The sequence below is a fragment of the Gallus gallus genome, chromosome 8, assembly GCF_016699485.2.
Source record: "Gallus gallus isolate bGalGal1 chromosome 8, bGalGal1.mat.broiler.GRCg7b, whole genome shotgun sequence".
Lineage (NCBI taxonomy): Eukaryota > Metazoa > Chordata > Aves > Galliformes > Phasianidae > Gallus > Gallus gallus.
In genome coordinates, this window is record NC_052539.1 from 5,322,388 (window position 1) to 5,347,558 (window position 25,171).

The 25,171-nt window shown below is 51.2% G+C and overlaps 1 long non-coding RNA gene across 2 annotated transcripts in view; it reads right to left on the reverse strand.

Annotated features, from left to right (window-relative positions):
* Positions 1-54: 54 nt before the first annotated feature.
* The window catches only part of LOC121111407, a 93,533-nt gene continuing 68,416 nt past the window's right edge, over positions 55-25,171 (reverse strand). The window contains exons 5-7 of one of the 2 annotated variants that reach the window (XR_006930819.1): positions 6,276-7,563; positions 2,989-5,544; positions 55-2,778 (exon numbers count right to left, since the gene is read on the reverse strand). This is a non-coding gene — a long non-coding RNA (uncharacterized LOC121111407). Of the gene's footprint in view, positions 5,545-6,275; positions 7,564-25,171 lie in introns of both variants that reach the window. The other variant, XR_005861939.1, reaches the window with a different exon arrangement.

Below are 25,171 nucleotides of genomic sequence, written 5' to 3' on the forward strand. Positions count from 1 at the left end.
CAGCAACCAAGGCTGCCACTGCTCTAGATCCAATTTCACCAATAGGTCTTTTTTTTTTTTTTTTTTTTTTTTTCCTGGAAAGACATGCGAGGAGAGGGAAGAAGAAAGATGGAACACTTTGTTTCACTATTTTTAAAGAAGGCATCTTGCTGTGCCAGTTCAAAACACTCTTGGTCCAGGCTGGATGTGGCTCTGGGCAGCCTGGTCTGGTGGTTGGCGACCCTGCACATAGCAGAGGGGTTGAAACTCGATGATCATTGTGGTCCTTTTCAACCCAGGCCATTCTATGATTCGATGGTTCATTTCAGAGGACCCGTTAGTTATCCCAAACGTGCCAGCACCACTGTCCCCAACCTCTGACCTCCAGGCCAGTCCACGGCACATCCTTTTCCACTCATTCCAAGCCCTTACTACCATTTCCCTTTCAAGTTTTTCTGTTTGCAGCTTTTCTGTCACACGAAGCCTGTGCAGTCACCAGTTCCAGCTCTGGGAATGTTCTGGCCACGTAGGGCTGGCCACCATCTACCACCACCAGGAGACACTGAGGTGACCAAAGCAGTGGAAGATGAGCAAAGCCTAAACCCTGGTGTTCCCAAAATGCATTAGCCCAGCAGAGGGAGATGTACAGATGAAAGAGCCATAGGAATTTTGGATCCTGCAGGACCCCCACATACGCGTAAGCGGGGACCCCCTGATCCCCATCATGTCCCAGGTGGGCCGGCAGCCTCGTTAATTAGTCACTAAGCCAGCACCCTCACCCCTTCAACTCCCAATAAACCAAAACATCACAAAATTCCTTACTCAATCGAAAAAAATCCCTCCGAATATGATGATTTCTGTTTGCCTTTTGAGTGATGCTTTGATGCCTCTGCAAAATCAAGTCCTTGTAATGGTGCGAGTCCAGAGGCTGGGACTTTAAATAAAATCCCATGCGCTGGGAGATGCTCGAGGCAGTGGTAAGCACAGCTCCTGCTTCGCCTGTGCTCAACCCTGCAAAAGGCTGAAAGGGCTCTGTCTGCTCAGCAGTCAGAGGAAATCTTCGTCGTGACTTGAGCCCAGATACCCAGAGAGTGAAAATAGCTGAGACTGGCATGATTGTTAGGCTCGCAGGTAAAAGGCACAGTAAGCAGAGCAACCCAAAATAAATAGCGGGAGCTGACAACACTGAGTGAGGGAACCTTGAATGGGAAATAAAAGACAATTTTGAACAGCGAGGGTAGTTCATCACCAGGTCTGGTTACCAAGGGAAATGGCCAGAGGTCGCACACGGAGACTGGATGTCTTCCAAGACGAGATGCAGGTTCAGGACCAAGCCTTTGGCTTCAAGAGTATCCCTCCGAGGACAGCAGTGCTCTCCATCACAGCCACCATGTGATGCTCAGCGCACAGTTGGGGTCGCGGTGCTGCTGAGCCCACAGCTCCCTTTGGTTGCACCAAGGCTGGGTTTGGGACTGAGCACGGCCTGTCTGCACACACCCAGCCACGTTTTGGGCTGAGTCCTACAGCCATTGTGGCTAGCTGTGCTACCAGGCTCCCTGCATCGAGGCAGCAGGATAATGCTCTCTTTTCTTCCCTTTATTCTTTGTGTCTGCTCCTTCCTCCCTCCTCCACATGAAACCAAGCCCAAAATACACACTGCAGCTTCTGTTTACCCTTTCAGGCAGTCTCAGTGATGCCCAAGATGCTGATTTGATCTGACCTCTCCCATCGCCACCTTACCACCAGCGCAGCTCCCACCCCTCCGTAGGAGCAGAAGCAAAAACCCAAGAGCAGAGCAGAGCAAACAGCCTCAGCATCTCTGACGTTCTCAAGCCCCTCACTCTCCCAACCACATCTGGGAGAAAAACAAAATGGATTAGGGTCGGATTTGCAGCTTTTAATTGCAGACAGAGAGCAGAATGCCAGCAGTACATCACGGTGCCGCGCACGGATGGGATCGCCACACCCCAAAGGGCAGAGCAGTGCTCCCTCCCTTCCCTCTGCCCCAGTCAATATGGCCAATTTAAAGAGGTTTCAGAAGAAAGCAGGTGCCTACAGCTCACGCTGCTTCCCTGACCCTTGTAAATCCAGTCTCTTGAGTGAATGGCTTGTTTGGAGAGAGCCCTCCGTTTGTTTGTCTGGGCTCTAGTGATAATAGCTCTAATTTATCTCTGAGCTGGGCAGGCATGTCTAATGTGTTTGAGTATTTAGAAGCATTACGGAGGTTTCATTTGGTCAATAGTTTCTTGAAATCCTTTCCCACACACAGAGGAGCGGCGCGAAAGAGCAGCTCGTGAGGCCTGCGCACCGCTCAGCAGCCAACCAGCCTCCAAAATGGAGGCCCTGCAGTCCTCAGACTCACAGTCCCCAGCCTCAGAAATGAAGCCCAAGCAGCCAACCTGTGACAAACTCCATGACAAGGCGACCTGGAACATGCCACCATGCCTCCTCCTGCTGAGACCTTTTGCATCGCTTGTGTCCTGGACCCAACCTGATTCAACAGCTTCAGCTTGCAGTCTGCGCAGGAAACACGTCAGTGTTAGGATGAGTGTGTTCTCTGTGTGCCTGGTTACCACCCAGGCTCCTGCACTGTGGTGCTGGGTTGGGGCACGCTGGGCACTGTGCAGCCTGGGGGCAGTGGACTCGGTTATGGAGGCTGAATGTAATGACTTACCCTGACAGGAGGCCAGGACACCAAGGTGAACACCTTCACTCTCAGAGGAGTGCCAGGGGAGCACGGATGGATGCTGCCAAGCCACTGCATGTGCCTCCAAGTCCAGTGCTGTGAATGGCCAGCTCCTGCAAGGGCCAGCCGAGGGGAGCAAGCTCATGGTGGAGTTTTCCATAAAGCAAAATAAAAGCAGCTTTCACGCCTAGACTTTGAGGGACGCAAGCTCATTTCTTGGCTTTGCTTGAGGAAAGCCTTTGCTTGTGCAAAGCCTTGAGCACCTCACTGCATCTCCCAGCTCCCCATCCCCGTGATCCCCTTGGCTATGTTGCAGACCTTACCAGGCTCCTCCGGCACCAGCAGAAGTTTCCCATGGCTCTGCATTTTTTTTTTTTTTTTTGCGTGGGTTTAAATGGATTGAAATAGCCCTTGTTAAAAATAAGAGCCACCAAATTTAGCCTTCCTTCCCTCCGCCTCCCGTTTCCTGGAGGATCTGCAACAGGCGGCTGGTTGGGAGGGTCTTCCCTGGGGGATTTTGCCTGTTATTTATAAAGCTTTGATGAAAAACCCTAAAGATAACAACGACAGCAACAACAAAAAGGATACCACGCTCCCTGCAACAACAAGGCACTACAGGCACGAGGGCCCACCTCCATTTGGGGTCAGTGCTGCCCTTCCCTCTGCCTTCCCAGCAGCTGCTCTCCAGATCCCTGCTGTCCCCGAGGGATGCAGCACTGAGGGATGCAGCTCTCTTCCTTCAGACCTTCCTATTTCAGCAGAAAATACGACACCCCACCTCTTAGCAGCACTGTGCTGCTACACCCTGGGCTCACCGTCTAAGGCGTGAGCATCGTGCTATGATGGGAACACTGCAGGGATGTGTATGCATGCATTTCTCTCTATATACCTGTGCATATGTTCTATGGCACACATGTGATGCATACAGAGATTAAATATTATGGAGGACAAACATTTAATTTTAAAAGTCACCGCGTGACAACAAGTTAATTATCTATCATATCGTCGCTGAAACCCAAACATTTTGAAAGCTAGGAAATAACTAATTAAGATCACCATAAATCTTCCTCTGTCTCAGGAGCCCATTTTCCTAAGAAATAAGGAGAAATACATATTTCATCACAATGCAACATCCTTAGCTCTGACCTATAAGATATTAATGAGTAGTTCACACGGTTCCTCGATCTAAACACTTTCTTGCAAAGGTTACCATAAGGCAGCACAGGGTAATTATTCAGTTACACTCCTGGCAACCTGACTTGCAGTAAGCATGTAGACAGATAGTTAGGAGGAAAAAAGATGTGTAACACTGTGATCTTCTCGCCTAACGCGAACTGTGTGACGTCCTCGGATCCATTTTGCTTTGCAGCAGGACAAAGCTTACAGTGGAACATAATTAACTACTACCAGCTGAAGCCTCACTCCCTCCTCCCGCGTCAGCCATTGCTCTATGGCTGCTCCAAACTGGCCAAACTGGGCTGCTCCTTATACCCAAGCTCCTACCTGCTCCTGGGCTTGCTTCTGACGCTCATTTAAGTTCATACTGATCCTGGATATTGAAATTCACAGGAAAACTGCACAAAAACTAGGGCAGAACTAGGACGCTATTGACATGCACAACATGACTGAAGACTTGAACAGGGAGGAGATTTCAGAGTTTTTCTTTTAATTAGACAGGCAGGTGGAACAACCCTTCAAGCAAGGCTTTGAGCCTTAAGGAGGAAAAGGGTATTCACACTTAGCGTCGGGACTGCAAAGGGAAAAAGAGGAGTCGCAAGAGAAATCAGCAAAGGAAGACACATCTGGAAATGAAGAAGTACAGGAGATGATACCTGGCAGGACTCAGGCAAGAGCCTGGGGAGCCTCAGAATAAAACCTGGGGACTGAGAGCTCTCTGCCGAGCTCTGTGTCACCTCCACCTACTGAGCCAGGGCTGTGATGGGAGCAGAGCGGTGTTTGGGCAGGGCAGGGAGGGGATTCAAACATCAAAACGTGCTCTGCTCTGGGAGATTCTGGCACTGCTCAAGCAGCGCCGATGTTGTGAAGGCTGTTTGCAAATGAATTTAAGCTAAGGGGGAAAAAAAAAAAGCTCTTTTTGTGCTGGAATTAAAGCGTCTAGACAGTCTTCCTGGTGTAACTGGACCCCTGCACACTGATCATGATACACCTGATAAAACTTCCCCATGGAGACAGGGACTAAGAAACGCTTTGGCAGAAACTCCAGCAAGAGCCATTTTCAAAGTCTTTCATCTCGAGAATTCCTTATTCCACGTAATGAAGCCTGCATTACGGCCATTCATTACGTGGACCCTAAACATTGGAGAGCGAGTGGATTTTCTTTGGCATTCCGACAGGCATCGGCGGCAGGAAGAGGCTGGCCCTGAGCGTGAGGTCGTATCTCCCTCTAGCTGCTGGTCCTGGGGACTCGGCAGCCTCTGGCTGCCCGACACCTGCACAGGTTGCCCCTCTGGCTCCCGGGGACCCTCTTGCAGTATTGCGGGCCCTGGAGTCACCTCTTATGGCAATGGAGTATGATACAGCACTGCTCCTGGAGGGGAGATGCTCCTCCAGGGAGGTGGGAGGCCAAGGGGAAATGACTCCTGGCAGGTGCAAACTGAAATCCAACCATCCTCAGCAACAACACGGAAACTTTTCCTTAACGCATTTTCTTCATGTGCATCTCTGTGTGCAAACACTCTGGAAGTGCAAACACGAGCAAGAGACAAAGAGCAGCAGGAAGACTCTGTTTCAGCAACGAGGAAGGGTCCAGCTAAAACACTCACAGTTCAGGAACCTGTCCCAAAAATGCTCTCCACGCACAGCAGAAACCTCCTCAGCCAGTCGCAGAGCTCTTCGCTTCACCTCTCTTTCCTACAGATCTGAAAAGCAAAGGATGTCAAGGCGATGCCCGCTGGTCTGCCCTTTCCCCTGAGCACAGCTGGCTCTCTGCAGGACTGGTGGAGGTGTACAAGAGCCTTCTCCTGGCTCCTGGAGGGCCCTTGACGTGTCCAGAGCCATGCAGAGGACTTCAGCCCCATAGCACGCCTGCAGCAGGGGCTGGTGTGCCGGAGCAGCCGTGTGCACGCACGCACACGCTGTCCACCTTGCAAAGTTTCCCCTGGATTTTTGTTACCATGTCATCTATTAATTACCTAATTACATCTTCTAATTATGGGATTCCTCCAGTATTTATACTCATTACATAAATGGCGGCAATTACACTAATTAGGTTAATGATACAGGATAACAGTCTACAAATTGCTTCAAAGGGACACTCTTGAGGCACACAGCCTGTGGACATGCTCCTGCCCCATGGCCCCAGCAGAACGCAGCCTCCTCATGGCCACCGGAAAGGAGCCTCGCTGGGTCTCACCGAGCTGGTCTCTACCAGGGAGATAAAGGAGAGGAGGACCTGCTCCACTTCCAAACGAGCCCCAGGTCCTTGCAACCCACTCAGCTCCCAACCTCCAGCCCGGAGGCGTTTCCAAAGGGTAGACTGGCAGAGAGGGAATCCAGCTCCCTCGAGTGCCCATGGAGCTCCGGAGGCACTTTGCAAAGCAAAGCATGTCCTCGGGGCGAGCGTGAGCCTATTTCCGAGCGCCCTACTTACCCAGATTTGCTGCAGGCCGAGCGGCGCGTGACGACGCGCTTGCCCCTATATCTCACCCAAAAGCATCCTAAAACCCTGCCAAGCTCCATTACTCTCTGGAGTGGCCTCAACCACGGGGAGAAAAGTTTCAACCCCTTCTGCGGAGGAGCACGGGAGCCCTTTGCAGCAGTTTGGAGCGTGATGAATGGCCCTTTGTCCTGCAGCCGCTACAGAAAGAGAATGTAATTACCCAAACTGGAATTCGGCCAGGACGCAATTTTACGCTGAATGAACTTCCCCCCCTCCCCTCCTTCAAGTGTTTGCAAATCCCCCTTTAAAGATAAAATCCCAGAATAAAATCCAGGGCTCGCTTCAGAATTGGCCCGACTCCATTGCAAGCCAACGGAACAACTCCATTTTGCACCTTTAAGGCTGCGGAGCTCTCAGCGCGTCGTGCAAGAGATTTCATTATCGGCGAGGCTGATTTCTGCTACCGAGCTGCTGTCTTAGCCCTAAACTACATCCCCTTGTCAGCTGCCCAAAGACACGTGTAACCAGGTCCATTTTCTGAGAGATATACGGCGGCGTGCGGCTCCTTGCTCGCTCCAACAGGACACGGCCGCGCTCCGGAGGCGCGAGCTGACCGGTCTGCCTCTAACAGGCAGGGTCTATGGCTCCGGCGGGAGTCCTGCAGGAGCATATATCGATTGTAAATAATGTCTCAATATCCTATAGTAGGTCATAAATCAAGAAGGGGTTGAAATATCTCTTCTCCCAGGGACTTTTTTTTTTTTTTTTTTTTTTTTCCCCTTGTAGAGGAGTCTATTTCTTGTTTAGCAGTCTTCAGAGTTACTGCGTCAACCTTTTAGCCCCGGTGCCAGGTTTGAACTGCAGCCAGCGATCCCTGCTTGACCTTCACCAGGGCCGCACAGCAGCTCTGTCATGGGCACAGGCATCCCATGGGGAACAGCCACAGCTCCCTGGTGGGGCCACGATGAAGACACTGTGCCCCCTTGGCGTGGTTTGGCGGTGAGACCTGGGTTTTGCTCTCAGCGCTTCCACCTGTGGCTCATTAGGGAAATCAGGGGGTGATGAGGTCAGGGGATGATCTGCGTACCTGAAGGCAGGTCCTTCCCTTCCTCCAGACCTTCCCACTCTTTAGGAAGTGACGTGCCTTGGTGCCCATGCTCTGGTGAGCAAAAGGAAGTGCCTGGGAAGGTGCAGCTCACGTCTGGGATGCTTGCAGGGAGGCACAGCTGCTTGGTCTGCTGTCTAGCAAAATGCCAGTTTCTCCAATTGCTGCATTATTCTGGAGAGAGGGGGGGAGAAAAAATGTCATGGGTCATTTTTAGGGTAATTGAGTAGAGAGAACTGAATACCTGGCAGAAAGGCAGGAAAAACAACAGTTGGCAACGTAAAAAATCCTTGAAAATGGTCCAGGTTGAGCTTCTGTTTTGTGTGGTGCTGTGCGGCGCTCGGGGACCTCCAATCCCACTAAGTGCCATGCAGCAAAGCCTGGGAGGGCAGCGGGGCTGGGAGCCCTGATAACCCAGCATGGAGCCAGGAGAAGCGCTCCATGGGCAGCAGCGTTGGGGTCTCCAGGCCCACGGAGTGTCTGAGCTGCACTGACAGTAAAATGAAGCCCAGAGGAAGGTGCGACGAGATCTCCTGGGAGCAAAACGAGAGCTACAATCTTTAGAGAAGCCAAGAGGGAATAAAAGGGAAGAGGGGTGGGAGGAGAGCTGCATTTACCTGAACAAAGCAAGAATGTCGGCAATAACGCAACTCAGCTCTGGCTTGCATGGGAGGCTTTGGAGAAGAGGGTGGGAGGCAAGGTGGGAAATTACCAGGAGCTTAAGAAAATATATATGTAAAAATTAAAAAAATAAAATCAAACTGTATCAGCATTGACTAATAATTTCCGGGCTCTGCGCAGATGTCATTAATGACCCTTTTTATTCATGCAGGAGTTCCCAAAGAGGAGCATAATGTTCCATTAGTAATAATTGAGAAAGTCTCCTGTCGGGATTATGTCAAAACCTAGAGATGTTGCTGCTGCCAAAACATTTTGGTGACAAACGTGTGAAGCGTTTGACAGTAGGTGCCACAGCAGGGTGAGGCTTCAGGAGGGGGATCCTAGGGGGAGGGAGGAGACGGCAGCAGGGTGGGAGCTGGGAGAAGGGCAGGCAGAAATCCCTGCACCCCAAGAGCTGCACTTGTGTGGTACCTCTTAGAGTCCTTTGCTCCTCTTTCTGTTTTCAAGGAAAAGGGAAAAGAAATTTCCCAGCCGGTGGTGGCTGGATCTACACCCTACCAAGAAACACCTACAGCACATCCCAATGGCATCTTGGACCTGCCATGGGGACCGTGAGGCATTTTGGCTGGCCCATCTTCTCCTGCACTCCAGGGCTTTGCAATAGAGCTGCAATATAGAACCTACCCCGGCTTGGTGCCACCAGATCATTTTGTACAGGGCGGTGAGGTGCTGGAATAGGCTGCCTGGGTGCTCCATCCCTGAAGGTACCCAAAGCCACGGATGGGGCCACGGGCAGCCTGATCTGATAGGCAGCCCACAGCAGGAGTTGGGGCTGGGTGGGCTTTGGTGGGCTTTCCAACCCAACCATTCTATGATTCTAGCTGTGCCCTTGGCCAACAGAGACTTTGTGACACACTTAACATACCCTGGTGCTTATCGCTGGTGGATCTTGGAGAGAAAGGAAGTGGAGCTCCTTCCACCAAACCCATCCCAATTGCAACCAGGCATTGCAATCTCTTGTACTGAACAGCAGACGTGGGGCCCTGCTTGACCAACGCTGTTGTTGGAGCAGCCATGGCTGCAAAACACACCAAGAGCAGCAGGTCTCCTAGGCTCGGTCTGTTTCCAAGAAAGGGTTAGTTAATGCCTTGTGAGAGCCAAAATAGCATACCCCTCTCTGTCCTCATCCCCTTCATGCCCCCCCCCCTCCCCCAGAGTCAGCGTGACGCAGAGCCAGGCGTCCCCACAGACAGAAGAACCTTGGCACCACCCAGCTCTTTGGAGGGGTTTGGCACTCAGAGCAAAGGCGTCGATCCCAGCCCAGCGCAGGCGGCACGTGAAGCCATGAAATTTGGATTTGGATACCAAGTTGGAGTGGGAAAGCTGCAGAAGGAAAGCTGCAGAAGGGGCCGGCAGCTCGCTGCTCACCCCAAGGGCAGCAGAAGGGGCCAGTGCCAAGCAGCTGGTGCTTCTCAGCCCCACTAACACCCATGAGAGCTACTCCGGATTTGTTTCATTCATTGAGAGTCTGCCAACATGTTAGCAGGGAGAAATACACCGGCCTCATCCTCCTCACCCCAGCGCATTGCACCGGAGTGAATGCACCCTGCTTTCTGCCCGCTCCACAGAGCCATGTCCAGGGCATCCCACAGCCGTGCCACTGTCCCCAATGGGAGCACAGCCACCCCCAGGCAGGGCACGGTGGCCGAGCTGAGCCAGCAGCATGGAAAGGAGTGTGAAGGAGGATTGCTGTAATTGAGCCTAGCAGGGGAATTTCGGTCGGGGGGAAGGCACAGTGCCTGTGCAAATGGGGGTGGAGAAGATCCCAGCCGCTCCTTTCGAGGACTAATGATGATGGGTTTTTGCAAGGACTCGAGCTGGCATGGATGAGAGCTCCCACAGAGCGCAGTCAGCCAAATTAAGCACCGGTCCTCCCTTGGAGAAATCCAGTCTACAAGAGTTAGTCACAGCATGCTGCCAGCCTGGGTGCGGGCTATTTAGAGAAAGAGGCAGCAGGCGAGGAGCCCGGCGTCCTTGCAGGATTCCTGCTGAGCATTCAGCTAATCCTGGCTTTACAGCACGTGTTATTTCCGTGGCAAGAGCCTGAGCAGTGCTGGCAAGGTGCTGCAGGAGGCACAGAGAGGGCGACACTCAGGCTCCTCTCATCACCTGGGGTCACAGAGCAGGTCTTGCGTGGAATTAACAGTGCAAGGTGAAAAATACATGGCTCTGCGTGTGCAACACGCACCTGCGTGTGCCCTTATGAAGATACCCAGGGCACTGAAGGACATGGTTAGTGGGCACGGTGGTGATGGGCTGATGGCTGGTGACCTTGGTGGTCTCTTCCAACCCTAATGATTCTATGTCCTTTGATTCTGTGTGTAATTGCACTCCTCCGTAAGGCCAAATAGCTGCACATCATTACTAACCATGAAGTACCAAATTCAGGTCTCATCACAAAGCTCCGTGGCCTGAAAGGTGAACACACCAACTGCTTTCCTCCTTACCCAGCCTACAGAATGGCCTCTAAAAGACACAGCATGACTATAAACAAGTTGTTCCAAACTCACTCCTGGCAGCTGAATGCAGAGGGGAGAAATGCAAGGCACACATGGCCGGTACTTGTGGTTAATTGCTGCTTTTTCTTTCGGATCTACCTGTTTTGAAATACTAAATGCAGAAAAAACACCTATTTTTCCTCCATGCCCTGTCGGTAGGGGAAGTGAAAAATGGTTTTATTTCCTGTCTTTTTTTTATATATATATATATATATATATATATATAAACAAGGAGTATAAACTGCTTTACAGTAACTAGATAAAATTACACGATATTTTACTCAACGGGGAAAAATATGGCCCTCCACGTGGTGATACTTCTGCCTTTCCCACTGGGTGTGCATTGACATGACAACCTGGCATAACTCTGCTTGGCAAAGCACTCAGGGCATCTCAGAGCCCAGGGCTCAGCCCCAGAGCGAGGGCAGACCGCAGGCACACAGGGACCCTAGGCTGAAACCTTCTGCCTCCAAGCCCAGCTCTCCTGCTTTGCCCTGCGATGTACTCCCACAGCCCTTCTTGCTGGGAAATGCTGCTTCAGCAACTCCAGGTCTTCTGCAAAAGCAGGAGGCTTTCAAGGTGAGATTTCATGGCCATCAAACAGGGTTTCTCCCCTTGACCCTGAGCTTCCTTCTAGGAACACCATATTTCAGCAGCAAAACATTGCTATTGCGTTTCATGCCCATTCCAATGGCTACCCTGAAATTTCAGCTTTTCATCACCATGCAAAGCAAAAGCACTTTCCAGACATGCATAAGAGGTCGCAAACCCACCGGACAAACCCCAAAGGAACAATGTGTGCCAGCAGGTTTAGTTTCCCCACCACACACCAAGCCCTACCTCCTCCAAGTGCAGCCGCACGGAAACACTTCCTTCCTTTTTAACCTCTCTTTGCCCAGGGGATGGGGGGGAAAAAAAGAAAGGATTGAACCCAGAAGCTGGGCACAGCAGCCTGGAAATCTGCATGTTCTGAGCAATGGGTCAGAGGGTCGTGGCTTGGAGCTGCAGCAAACTCTACCACGGCATCACCCACAGAGGGAGCTTCTGCAGGGAGCAGCCATGGCCAGCAAGTTCTGGTCATCAGTGTGGATGACACACACATATATGTATTTCCAGGCACATGGTTTCTTTTCCATTTGACCCTGTTATAATGAAGGAAAAGAAAAAAAAAAAAAAAAAAAGCTAATATTTCAGCAAAACATCAGACCCTGCAGCCTGCTGGCTTTCAACTCTCCACTGCTGTTAAACAGCTTTCCATCCTACTGGGTACCACTCTGGGCTTGAAATATGAAGCCCAGTGGCCATTTTTCCTACCCATTTTTAGCTTATTTCCCTGCACATGGATTCTGGTTCTTCCCCCATCAGGTCCCCCCTACCCTTTGAGCCAGAGGAACAGCCAGCTCTGAGGAGAGCTGAGGAAACATAGGGCATTTTCCCTGCAAGGCACTGGCATTCAGGTGGCGGAGCAGCACCGTTAACCAGGCAGAACTGCAGACTCTCTCTGTTTTATGGTTCCCCAATAGGAGGGAGGGGGAGAAGCAGGGGGAAAACATGACCGAATCGTTTGTTCTGCTGTTCCAACTCCTGGAGAAGGCAAGAGAGAAGATGCAGCTCCTCCCCACAGCTGCATTTGATCTACCGGGCTTTGAAATTAAATATTCTCCCCGCAGTGGGTGAGATTGAGTCCTGAGAAACACTTCTCCAGGCTGCTCAGGCTGAAGTCCTCCTCCACCCAACGCATTACAGGCTAAGTGCGCCCAAAGCGGCTGAGCCCCCCTGCTTCGGGTGCACCCCATGCATGGGATGCTCTCCACACCAGGGCCTTTCCACCCAGCCTCCTTCCAAAACGCCTCTTGAATGAGGCACAGACAGATAAAACCACTTTGAGTCTGCGTGGCATCCAAAAACTATGAGCCCGTTGCATCCACTGTGAGAAGCAGGAGGGGTTGGGGCACATAACCGACCATTTACCACCTGAACCAGAAAAAAAAACACCTCCATTTGCTTGAATAGATTTGGCACAGGTATCCTCCCTCACTCCAGAATGTTTCAGCTGCAGAACGGCCAGGAGGATTTTCTCTCCTAATTTCAGCATCTCAAAGCCATACCTCCCAAAATTGGCCAGCCTCGGTACTGCAATAAACAGGTATTATTGTGACGTTGCTTTCTGATCTCACGACCAGTGATGCTTTGGATTCATGAAAGAGAAGTGCAGTAAGGGTGGCGAGGCAGTAGCAGAGGCTTCCCGGAAAGCTGTGGGTGCCCCATCCCTGCAGACAGCCAAGGTCAGGCTGGATGGGCTGTGAGCACTGATGGAGCTGTGGGTGTCCCTGCTCAGTGCAGGGAGCGGAACCAGATGGCCTTGCAGGCTCCCCTCCAACTCAAGCAATCCCACGATAGGGATATTTTCCCTTTCCCAGCACTCTGCCCACCCTCCAGGCATCTCTTGGGAGCCACTGGTGGGAAGGCTGCACCCAGCAATTCAGACACACCGGGATGAAGCTCACTCATCCCAGGTCTCGGGGAGCACCCAACCTATCTCTGCAGTGCCCAAACACCTTCCTCCCCTGAGGCCTTTGCTGTTAACCAGGATCCTCGCTGACCTTAAAGGTGAAAACAAATGGGAAAAAGGCACAGCACGCTCCTTTGGCATCATCTGCCGAGCTCTTCTCCTCTCCCCGAGCACCAAACCAAAATTGCAGCCCTCCTGCGACTGCTAATGTGCTTCTGGAGCGATCGCTCGTTACACTTGATGTCCCCTGCTAATTGTATCTCACCATGTGCCTTGGCTCATCTGATCTTCTCTCTGCACGCGCACGCTGCGCTTTTCTACTTGATCTTCATGGCCTGACCTACTTTTCATTTCCCCCAGGTTTATTGCTCAGATCCGAGCTCCGTGATCCTTCCCCGCGCTTTTTCTCTTTCTCCTGCAACACCAGAGTTCGGACCGTGCCCATAATCACTGGCAACACCCCCCTTAGCAACGTTTTTCCCCATGGATGTACTCATCCACCCATGGATGGGTGACCTCCCCGTGCTGGGCTTCCCACTTCTGCTCATAGGTTCAGCGTTCTCTCCTTTCCCCCCGCCCAGGCCACCAGCTCAGCCACCCCTTCCCTCGGCAGAGGGCCCTTCCACCTGCACATCCCCAGCAAGCCCACACCTCAGAGGTCCCAGCCTCTCCCAACCTCGCTGGTGGAGATTGTCACCCACGCACCCCAGGACTTGCTGGGACCTCTTTCCCCAGGCAGTGATATCCCACACTGACCCAGCAATGCTGCCAACCGCTCACCAAAAGCCTCCTTTACCCCTCCAGTGATTATCTTGGCATTCTTCCTTTCGACCTCCAGCAGGACTAACTCCCCTAGCTTTCAGCTCTCCAGAAGAACACTCACCCTCCAAACACACACCATCCTTCCTCCCTGGAGCCCACACCTTCCCTGCTCCAGCTGCATCCTATTGCCATTTAGTCTTCAGAAGACGACCTTGCCCACGAGCTGCATTTTGTTGCAGCATCACAAGCTGGATCCCCCAGCCCCCCCCCCCTTCCTCCTGCATTCAGCTCACAGGCCAGCAGCCCCTCTGCTCTTTTTTGCCCCTCCTTTGATCTCACTCTGAATAGCAGAGGTCAAGCTGCATGGCCACGATTCCTTTCTTCTGTCCCTAAATCCCGTGACTCAGGCTGGTCAGGGATGGCACTTTGGAGGCTATGGGATGCAGCGCATTGGGATGCTCCGTGGGGAGCCCCCATCCTGGACCCTTCCATCCACGTTTGCCTCCACGGCCCAATTCAAAGCCTGCTGATGATGGTGAAATGCTCGGACAGAGGGTGTGAACCATGCAGGACAAAGCCAAGAGGCAGTGGGGCAGGAAGAGGGAATCACCCCAGTGCTTAAAGCCACCCAGCTGCCGGCCCTGACCAGATTCACCTTCGGAGGCAGGATCCTGCCAGCACTCAGCGCTGAATCCCCAGCCTTGAGTGTCTGAGGTTTAATTACTGCAGCTTTGTTAAATCAGCACAGTTAAGCCCCTGTGTAATTGCTTTCTCCGGGGCCCAGCGGTGGTTTATTTGAGGACAGCTCAGACCGATTCTCAGACGACACAAAGCAGCACCTGTGCTGTTTACTTCACCTCCAGCAATTCAGTTTAAACCCATGCCTCCTGAGGAAGCCCCTTCGGAGGAGCAAGGCCTGGGCCTTTGCTCTATCCTGTGCCAGGAGAAAACAAAACAGCTATTTTTGCTTTAGACACATGATGCCCGATGGCACCCAGCTCCACCTGCTTACCTCTTACTCAGTGAGGATGCATAAAGGCACCCCAGAAATGAGAAACATCCCTTTGCACTGTGGCCAGGGCTGCAGATGGGGCTTCCCGACTGCTTTTTGGGGAGAGCTTCACACCCCGGAGCCCACAGCAACCAAAGCCCCTTCCACCACCTCGCCTGGCTGGGAGCACCCAGGGCACGCGGCCGCCCTCGGCTCCATCCCTGCATCCTGCAGCCTCGCTGGTTGCCACGGTTACGGGCAAATCCGTGCATTTTGCAGAGCAGGAGGGGGTGGCGGATGGGACCGGGGTGACGGGGGCTGTAAATGGAATGGCTCTTGCGGGAGGGAGGACGGTCACCTGGCCCTCCGCCGCCCCGCGGATTTGCATGGAGCTGACAAGATGACAAGGTGCAAATACGCCGGGCTGCTCGGGAGTAATTTTTACAGCAGCTCTGCCTTGTGCATGCTTTTATTGCAAAGAGGGTAATCGAGCCTCTTCATTATTGAAAACATATTTACTACCCCTTGGCCGCTCTCTCCCATTTTTGCCAGCCCCTTCCTTCCCCCCTTAACTACCCTGTCCTCCACGAGATATGATCTCATAAATTTACAGTGTACTTGCTGTCTGCAAAGTGGATGTTCAGTTTCATTTTTATTGGACTTTATGATACAGGCGGATTGCATTTTATTTGTTGCACTGCTACCAGAAGCCCTGAAACTGTGGGCCCTTTCCAGGTAAACGCTGGCTGCGGGAGGATGGAGACCAGAGATGTGCTGCAGTTTCTCACCGCTCACCACTCTCTGTGGTTCCGAAAACATCTTTCCTGAGGTTTTCTCTTAAGCTCATCCAAGCCTTGCCCAGCACGCTACAGCTCTGCCCTCAGTGTGACACCAACGTACCTCAACAAAATTGCCTGGAACCTCAGGGAACGGCAGCAACAAGCAAGGCAGCAAGGAGCATTGCTCATATCCATGGAAACATCGCTGGTAGCCCGTGGTCTCAGTTGGGATGCCCACTCCTTGATGCCCAAGCAAACATCCCAGCACTGCCCAGAGCCCCGTACGATTGTCGGGGCAGACACACGCCCTGGGAACCCAATGCACTTTGGATCCATTCCATCTTGGGGGCAGCACGGTGGAAATAATCAACCTGTGTCATTTCAATCCGAAAAAAAAGACAACTTTTTTTTTTTTTTTTTTTTTCCCAAGGTAACGGGGAGAGGCCAAGCAAAGCAGAGCAAAGCAACATAAATGATTTAGAACCCAACAATTTTGCCAGGGAAACGTTAAAGACGGAGTCTAATCCTTTCATCTAACCCTGGTCCTTCTAAAAGCTTTAAGCTAGGAGTTGACTCAGCATGTCAGTGCCAAAAAGATCCATTGACCTCGAGTTCAGTGCTGAGAAATTGAGAAATGTTCTTTTTAATGTCTATTCAATAAATACAGCATCACCCTCTCCGTGGGCTGAGCAATCCACTTCAAATCCATTACGGCACGTTCCTGCAGACTGACAAGTTGTCCTGAGACAATAGTGGCGGCGAGATGAAGTTAACCCTTGCCGAGGGGGGCGTAAATCTTTGTAGCCACAAGCCTTGTGCTCTCCCAAGTCCTTGAAATGAGGGGAGGGGGTATGTGAATTGATGGCAGGCGGCTGCTGTGCGCACTCCTTGCTGGACCAAGGTGAGCTGCATCGGTGAGAAAAATATGCCCAGTCAACATAGCTGGGCTTCTGGCCATCCCCACGGGAAGGAGGGCAGTGCTGAATGCCTTTGCTCCCCATCACTCCTGCTCTCAGCTCTTGCTGGCCAGCTCAGCCCAGCTGGGTACCGCCAGTAGGATGGACGCTGCTGAACCAAGGCTTTGTTGGAAAGCACCCCCTTTGCCATTCCCATCCCCTGGGCATTTCCACCAGCATCAAGAAGTGATGCCTGGCATCCTCATCCAAGAAGTCGTATCAGAACAGAGGCTGTCCAGGAGCTTTGTTCCAGGCTGGGCTTTCTGTCCAAGAGCACGCCACGCAAGGACTTAGAGCGGTGTGACACCACCACATAACTATAACTGCCCCAAGGCCAGTGAAAGCAGGGACATTTCAGTAGCTCATGGCTCCCAGGTGAGTGCTCCATGACTGCCTACAGACAGTTCAACCTCGTTTGCCTTGGTCATCTCTAATTCTTCCACCACTGGTGGAGTCTGGCTTCACCAAAGGGCTGTCAGAAGTCAGTCCCAGACCACTGGGCTCCACAAAGAAGTGCTGGTCTCCCTCTGCTGAGGGCAGAAGGCATCTGCTTGGCCAGTTTAGCCCATCAGAGCTCATCTGTGGGGAGAGGAGAGCACCTGCACAGCCCTGGTGGGAGCCTGCATCTGGATGGACCTTCTCTGTGATGGAAAGTCCTGGAGAGCTGCACCTTCCAGTAGTAAGTCGTTAATGAAAATTACTGTCTTAGTAATGGTAATAATATAATAATTCCAAGAGATAAAGCTATAGGGCACAGTCAATCTGCAAAAAATTGGAGTGGAGGCAGCAGGGGAGCCCTGCGTCTCTGGTGTTACAGGCAACCACAGGTGTTTTATGGGGATCTCCTCCATGCCTTCAAGCTGCTGAGCTTTGGCTTGGCCATGCACAACCGCTCTTGATGAGCAAAGAGCAGGTTGGGGTGCTTTGCAGGGTACCCAGCCTTTGCAAACGGCATTTTCAGGCTTCAGACATGCTGGGATGAAGGTCGCAGGAGGCGGTATTTTAGGATCTGCTGACTCAAGGAAGCCGTCCCACACCGTGTTTATCTGGGTCACGTTTACAAGTTCTCGCAATGATTTTGGAGGCTGAAAGTTTCTATTTTTTCCTCTCCACACCTGCCTCTATGTGCCAGCTGAAGGCCTTAGCACGGGGCTGAGCCAGGTTTTGCTCCTTCCAGTTGGAAGACCGCAAAGACTTCAAGACGGCCTTCCTTACTCACAGAGTTCCTAAATATACAGAATTCCTACAGAAATCAGCAAAACCCCTTTTATTTATAGAATAAAACATAACTGTCCCCCAGCACTGCTTAGTGTTCTTTTGTAGACACAGCCCTACCTACTTCAAAATAGGCAGACTACAGCCACTCAGGTAAGAGTGCAGAGCATCATTGCCATTCACATCACTGCCTACGTCTGCTCCAGAATTCCCCAATGCTTTAAATTCCCCATGTGCACAACAGTACATGGTACATATAACTGTGCTTTGGCCATGCTCATGATGCTGCATGGGACTGGAAGCACTGAAGATGCTGTGCCCACAGCTGTATTCCAGCAGCCTCCCCATAGAAAAACATCATTTCCCGGTGACACTCCCTGAAGGGTAGGAGGCCATCAGCTGAGTTCCATCAGGAGAGACAGAACTGAAAAACCAGGTATTTGGGTTGCCAAGTGAGAGGTTTGTGAGCAGCTCTATCGCAGGATCACATCTAGGGGCTGGCCATGCCAAAAGGAAATGGGAAGATATATTGCAAATGTCATTGTATCAAATATGGTGGTGGGTGGATGGTTGGACTGGATGATCTTGGAGGTCTTTTTCAACCTTGGTGATCCTATGATCACTGAAACAAAACCACGCAGGAGAAATGCTGTACTGGACACAACCCATTCATGTGAAGACAGGTTGCAAAGCCAGATTGTCACCCGATCACCTCCCCGCATTGGTCACCAACATTGGCCCCAAACAGAGTGACGTCTGTTTGGGTTCTCCCATTTGCTACCGTCCCATTCAAGAGACAGCACTGAGATGCTAAGGGAGAGCTGATGATGGATCACATCTGTGGTCAGAGAATCACACAATGGCTTGGGTTGGAAGGGGCCTTAAGGATCAACATGTTCCAACTCCTGCCAGTGCGTAGGGTTGCTAACCACTAAGACATAGAAAAGGACCATAAAGAAAACGGACCAGGAGGTCACCGCGCCATGCACCAAACTTGCCCCACGCACAGCAGCTGTGGGGCTGGCTTTCTTCCACCCAGCCTTCAGGAGTCCCCACCACAACACCTGCTGACACTGCTAATCACCAGCCAGGCTCAGCTCGGTACGGCGCGCAAATTTCCTGATTGCTTTTTTGGGGAGGGACGGGAGCCTGCCTTCTCTCTTTGTCTCCCTGTTGAAGGATGGGCTCTGGGGCTGAAGTCCTGACAATCCAAGCTGCTGAAATGAATCCTCTTCAGTCTATTTACTTGATATTTACCAAAGTCTGCGATCAACAAGAAAACACATCTCAGCAGCTCACTTGGCAAGAGAACGAATTGAGGCAGCACTGCAGCTGTCATATTTATTTCAGTGGCAAAGCAGGTCAGGAAAATTGATAAAATTAATCATACAAACTAGCAAACACCGGGAGCGAAGGAGAGAGAGAACGGAAGGGAGAGAATGAGAGTGAAGGAGTGTCTGCAGCACCAAACTGCACCTGCTTTTATTTCTTTTAATGGATTTTTTTTTTTTAATGCAATGTCACAGATAAAATTGGTGCAAGGTACATTATTCTATAAGTAGGTTTGGGGAGGGATGGTGAGATTACTGCAAGCAGATGCCTATTACCCCAGAGCTGAGCCCCAGCCACGGGCTTTGCAAGGAAATGGGAATCCAAGGACAGAGGTGATTTTTCAGACAGTCCCCATAGACCTGGTGGGGAGCTCCTTGGTACCATCTAGAGGTGCTCTGAGTGCGGTGGGTTTGGGCTCCACTCAAGGCTGTCCTCACAGCGGGCATAGGGCCACGTCCCGTTGGCTTCTGCTGGTGGCTGCATCCACCCCAGTGCAGAAACACCACAGCTTTCAGGGCACTGATGGCCACTGTGCTGCTGATGGCAGCACCCATTTGATGTTCTGGGGCAGCCAAAGAGGCACGCATTCCTTCAGGGCAAATTACACCGAGGTCTCCATCTCACTCCTTTTTCCATCTTAGAGACAGAAATCTGGGTCAGATACTCCATCCATCCACTTTTTTTTCTCTCTCTTTCTCTTTTGAGGTTCCAGACCATGTTTTAAATGTAAAAAAAAAAATTAAAAAAAAAATAAAAAAATTGCCATTTGGCAATGAAAAGTTGAAGGGTACATTTCAGAGATGTCACCAAATGGCATTTTGGCATTTCCACCTCTTAGCTTTCTGTCTTAAAAATAGCATTCGCGAAACTCAACCCAAATTCAAAAATAACATCGGTCCCTCTGAAATGTTCTTTCTCCTCTTTGCTTATTTTTTTTTCCCCTGATTTTTTCCTCCTGTTCTCTCATTATCTCTCACAAACTACAGATGCACTGAAAAACATCTCTGCTCTAATTCCGAGTCCATTTTCTGACTTTCCATCCTCCTCCTCCCCACCTCTCCAGCAGCTCACCGCACATCCCTGTTCCTAATGTGAATTACTGCTCTCACCACACGTTAAAAGCGAAGCTAATTAACCAGCAGAACAATTTGCCTAACGACGTGGTAGATTCTCCATCACCTGCAGGCTTCAAGTCAAGCCCGAACGTCTCTCCAGGAGAGGTTGTGCAGGGTGTGGGAATTCAGGGATGAGGCTCTCAGACCCACAAGGTGACCCTAAGGCAGGGATTCCCACCTACCCACGGGCTGTGATCCCAAGACGCATGGCGCACGCCACTTTGGGCACGACACGGCTGGATATCAGGAAACATTTCTTCTCTGAAAGGGTGGTGATGCATTGGCACAGGCTGCACAGGGAGGTGGTGGAGTCACCGTCCCTGGAGGTGTTCAAGAACCGTGGAGATGCGGCACTGAGGGATGTGGTTTAGTGGCCATGGTGGGGGTGGGTGGTTGGACATGATGATCTCAGAGGTCTTTTCCAGCCTTAAAGACTCCATGGGCCCATGGATGGAGAGCAGAGGCAATATTTGAGCAATCCTGTTTCTCCCGTTGCTGAGGGGATCCTGGCCCAGGGGGACTGCAAACCGCTGGCTCCCAAAGTCCTCAGGCCTGAAGCCCATCTGGGAATGGTGCCCATTAGCCCCATAGCCTTGCATCTCCTGCATCACTAGGGACAGGGCTGCCAAGGGCTGTGACAGCGGCAGCAGCCTTCGCTGGAGCTGGCGGGGACCCCGAGGAGGTGAACACAGGGGACAGCCACCAGCCAGCCAGATGCCAGCATAAACACCAACACTAAAACCGAGGCCGCCGTGGAAATCACAGGAGTTAACGAGCATTTTAGGAAAGAAATCCCTCTATAAGATCTTGCTGACAAGCGCTATTAAATATTCATTCTATAGACTGTGGAGACATCATTAGACACATACGTTCAGGCTCTCCACACTCCCGGCTCTGGCATTTGTTTTATGCCGTGCTGATGAGCTAAGGGGCTAACAGAGCAGCTCCAAGGCACCTCATCTTGGGCCAGTCCACCCCTTCCCCATGGACGAGCAAGGGAGAGGCTGGGCTTGCTCACACAGAAATATATACGTGCACTCGCACATACACACACGTAATGCATTTTTGCATACATTTGTGGCGACGGTACCATTCTTTTTTAACCAATCCGTCCATAAATGTCACCGAAAATCCCAGTCTCCTTTTATTAAACCTGAAAAATGCGTGCAAAAGTAAATAACAAATGACTGATACAGGGAGAGGAACCAGCGCGTCTGCTGGCGTCACCCTCCCTCCCTCTCCCCCTCCCTCGCGCTCTCTCCTCGTGTAATTTGCATTAATAAAGAGGCTGTTCCTTGTCGGAATGTGTTTCATCCGGTTTAAAATCCCAGGGCGATCCACCAGGAACAGCTCTGGGAGAATCCGACTGTCAGAGCCGACAAGACAAATGAATCCCGGTGTCAGGAGCGTGTGGTTCAACGATGACAGATTGAGAAGAACTGTCCCCCTCTCGACAGGCGGGCTTCATTTTCAAATTAATAAATCTGAATAAAATATTTTCCCTTTCATTACGAGCCGAGCCCGGATGACAGTTCCCGTGACAGGAGGGAGTCGCGGTGTTGATGAGGAGACTTTGCATGAATTCCACCTGGGCTTCTTCAGCTTTATTTTTACCTGCAATTCCAGCCCTGTTTACTTCGCTCCGCTCCCTCCTCCCCTCGCTCCCCTCCCTCCTTCCTCCTGTTCTCTCACCTTCTCCCAGCCCTCCTCTGTCCCTCTCCCTTTCCTCCTCCCTTACCCACCTCCTGGGCCGTGTCTCCAAAAACCAAATGAGACCTACAGATGCCACCCCAGCCCTGCGTGCAGCCCCAGCATCTTGCTGGTGATTTGGTCTGGGAGACCTGGTGACATCACGCTGCTATGAGCCACCTGGAGCTGGGGACAAAATCCAAGCTCTGCTTGCAGGCTATGGGACATTGGTGGCTGCCCCACGTGTGAGAAACCCATGATCACAAGAGAGATGGCCAAGTCCCACAAGGAAAGCACTTGCTCCAGAATGTGCATTTGAACACTAAGGGCAGGCAAATGGCAAGGTCATGCAGCAGCATGCTCATGACTCTCAAGTCTCTGTTCTGCCTTTGGATCCCACCGTGACCCATATACGTGGTGGGAGAGCCCATAAATGTCTTTACTGCCATGCATCCAAAAGAAGCGAAGTGGCCCACTTCCCAAGGACACCATGGAGGCTATTCAGCAATGCTCCCAACATGACCTGAGCACAGCGACCGATAGCCTGGCACGAAGGCCTGAGAACCTCATCCTGCTCCCTATAGAATGCACACCTTCCCAGTGCTCCTGCACAGGGGTCAGCCTTCCGTTTGGGCAGCCCCAAACAAGCGGTCACCCTGAGGAGAGGGCTGTGCAGCACAGAAGTTGACTCAACTTCAGGTTGGATATTAGGAAAAACTTCTCCAAAAGAGTGGTCAGCCATTGGCATGGGCTGCCCAGGGGGGGTGGTGGAGTCACAGTTCCCAGAGGCGTTCGACAACTGTAGGCAGCACTGAGGGACACAGTGGGCAATACTGGTGGTAGGTGGACAGCTGGACCCGATGATCTTAGAGGTCCTTTCCAACCGTAACGATTCTATGATTCAATGCTAAACTCAAAAATTCAGACCAAAGCCACGACGTGGAGTGAGCAGAAAGACAACGGTGGGAAGCGGAGCATCTGAGCTCGCTGGGGAACTGTGGTAACTGCAGGGCATGTTACAGAGAAAGCCAGCAGAAATGGAGGCACTGGCTGACTCTTCGCGAGCCCAATATCCCCTCCAAAGAAATTAGAAACATTCCAACAGCTATAGCTGTGCCTGACAGTAAATTTGATTAACTTGCCTGTGGAGTTAATGATATAGAGGGCCGTGTGGATTTTGTTGTAAAGAACACAGAAAAGACAGATGAGAAAATGAGAAAACAAGAAAGTAAATTTAAGCAGCTGGAAGCTTTAACAACTGGCATGATAAATCCAATAAAGAACTGCTCGATAAAACCCAACCACTGGAAAGCCAAACATGGTTTGGGGAGGGAGTGCACGGGGCTGGATGTGCTTCGGATTCACAACCCGGAGTGCACAGCAGTGATGCTCCTGCTGCGGCTAAGCTGCGCCAGCAATGCTAAGCCAAGGATCAGCCTGTTTCTCCACTGCTTTTCAACTCTTGAACAAGTTTCCTTTGTGGTTTTCTCAGGACCAGGTTGAATCTGCTGAGGCTGACGCGAGCCTCAGGGGATTCACACGTACGGAGCCAAACTGTGCTAACACTGGAAGACAGCACGGCATTGGACACGCTTGCCAACCAAATGTAGAGCAGGTATTGCCAAGAAGCCTGGAGTAAAACCCGACATTTGTGCATCCATATTCTTAAAATCTTCCTTCTACAAAAAATGTAATTCTGCTGAATTCTACTGGAAGTCCCAGCCAAGAAGAAAACCTCAAAGAAAATGATTGCTGAGGACGACATCTCTGCTTGTTCAAGCAGCGAGAGCTGTGAAGCGTAGTTGGAACATTTGTTGCTAACCCATTTGTTCAAGATGACCCACTGACTTAACTCTGAATTTGCAGTTTGCAGACCAACATCCACATCACTGCACCACCTACATCCAACTTCAGTGGGTCACCGTCAATCCAAAGGACTTTGCCACAAGTAACAGTGAAGACCAGCAGCTCCGGGACTCAATGATCATTATGGGTCTCTTCCAACTTGGGATATTCTATGATTCTAATGGGGCAAAGGAAGGCAGAGCTTATTTCCTTCATATCTCGTAGAGGCTGTGTTTTGGAGGGGGACGGGTGCATACAAAGAGGCAAAGCCCCACGGATCTCCTCCTCCAGGTGAGCAAAGGACCAGTCCCACATGCAGATGAAGAAAGGTGGAGGCTTGAGCAGCTCCCCCTGAAGATAACTCTCGCCACTAATATTTTAACCTGCCTTACACCTTCAGTTGGGTTTGTCTACAATAACCTGGGTTAGAGATACAGAGGGAACCCAGAGCCCCAGTTTGCTGCTGTCCCCCTAGTTCCCAGGTCTCACTTCAAAACCAGAACTGGACTCTGAATGGGAGAAAAGCATCGCCGTGAACTGCATTGTCATGAACTGGAGACCTGCTGCTGTCAGGGGCTCGCCAATAACCTCTGGGGGCAAGGAGAGCCAAGCGGTCCTTGGGAGACAGCTCCCCCATTTCTGCCACTTTCCTGCAGCCCAGCTGCCTGCAAGACCAAGTGGCTGGGAGCATGTAGAGCGCTCTGAATTGAGCTGTAAAGAATGAAGGTGAAGTTTTAAGCCGCTAGATTCATGGCTGGGATTTTTATACACACATAAAATATGAATCTCAGTTGTATACAAAGCTGAGCCCATCGTGCCAAAAGGATCCCAGTCAAGCAGGCCTGTAAAATGAAATCCTCTCGGACTAATTTAAGGAGACCCGAGCAATATAAATTCTGGCCTGCTCAAATGCAGGAAATAAAAAAAAAATCTGACTTGAATACAGGCTGCTCTCAGCGTGCTCAGCGGTCCCAGTGCACGAGCAATGAGAAAACTGAAAGACAGAGCAAGAAATTATCTCTGGAGTTGCAGAAAACACTGCTCCGGCTCCCCATTTACACCAGCCTTGTGGGCCTAATGAAACCCTCTTCAGTCAAAATTTAAGGCAGAGATAAACTTCCCAATAAATAAGGGGTGATCGTGTTTGCTGATTCCCAATGACTTTCTTGACCTGCACGGCCCCTTCTACTGAGTGGTTATACGCAGAGAAAACGCTCATAAAGATACTTCTTATGGCAGAAAATATTAACTTCTCCACCAGCTAGCAAATCTGGACATTGCACAACATCTCCCGTGGGTTCCTCTGGTTTTAATGGAGGAGTCTCCAATGGCTGGCATCACTGGAGGCTGGAGGATGTGCATGCTTCATTTGTGCCCCAATAGCCCTGATGAGTCCTCAGAGAGCTG